A 922-nucleotide genomic window follows, 5' to 3' on the forward strand; every position below is an offset into this window, starting at 1 on the left:
CCCACGTAATGAAAACACATTTCTTTGTTCTCACCTTCTCTCCCGGTGGTGTCACTCACGGCATTGCCACGAACATATTTGTGCCCTTGTTTGTTGTGTGGCTTGCTTGAGTGACTGCAACCTGCAGAGAAGGACTGAGACTGTTCCTCTTCGGCTTCACGTAATGGGTCTGTTTTTTTTTTCTTTTTTGGGATTGAGTTAATGTGCTGGTGTGGGTGAATGTTTTTCTCTGATGAGAGTGGCACCTGTGATTATTGTACTGTGAGTGCCTTATGTGCTGTTGGTATCCTGTTGTTGTTCTTTTCTTGTGTTTTTCTGTTCCTCTCTGTAGGTGTGTGACTTAGTGTACATTTTAGGGAATGCCGTAGTGCCTCTCTGATATGAGCATGTGAGACTGTCATTATGTGTGTGTGTACAATGTGAGTGGGAAGGATACCGTTGTGTTGCTGGACCACTCCACTGCGGCCTCTGTGGGGTTTGTGTGTGCGCGACTGGAGAGGCGGTGTGGCTCCTTGGCGCTGGTCCACTGCCCTGCGGTGCGATTGGGGCCAAGCGCATGAATGGGGTAATGAGAATCCCTCTGTCCTGAGTTACTATCTAGCGAAACGCCAGTCAAGTGGAATGGACCTGAAGGGCTGGGCAGGGAGAGAAAAGATCCTGTTGAGTTTCACTCGAGTCTGGCTCTGGACTGGCTGGTCGGTGGCATGTACTTGGTACTGTCATCACTTTATAATTTGGTTCACATAATTTATATATGTGTACTAGTGTGAGATTGTGAAGTAGGATCTCGCAGGTATCGTGAGGGAAGTATGGGGTAGTACGAGAGGAACTCCCATGCCGTGCCTCTGGTTTCTGGAGTTTGTCGAACGGCAAGGGCTCCGACGCTATCGCACGGTGGTTCTCGGCTGAACGCCTCTAAGCC

The sequence above is a fragment of the Trypanosoma theileri genome (genome assembly GCF_002087225.1).
Source record: "Trypanosoma theileri isolate Edinburgh chromosome Unknown TM35_Tth_65_V1, whole genome shotgun sequence".
Lineage (NCBI taxonomy): Eukaryota > Euglenozoa > Kinetoplastea > Trypanosomatida > Trypanosomatidae > Trypanosoma > Trypanosoma theileri.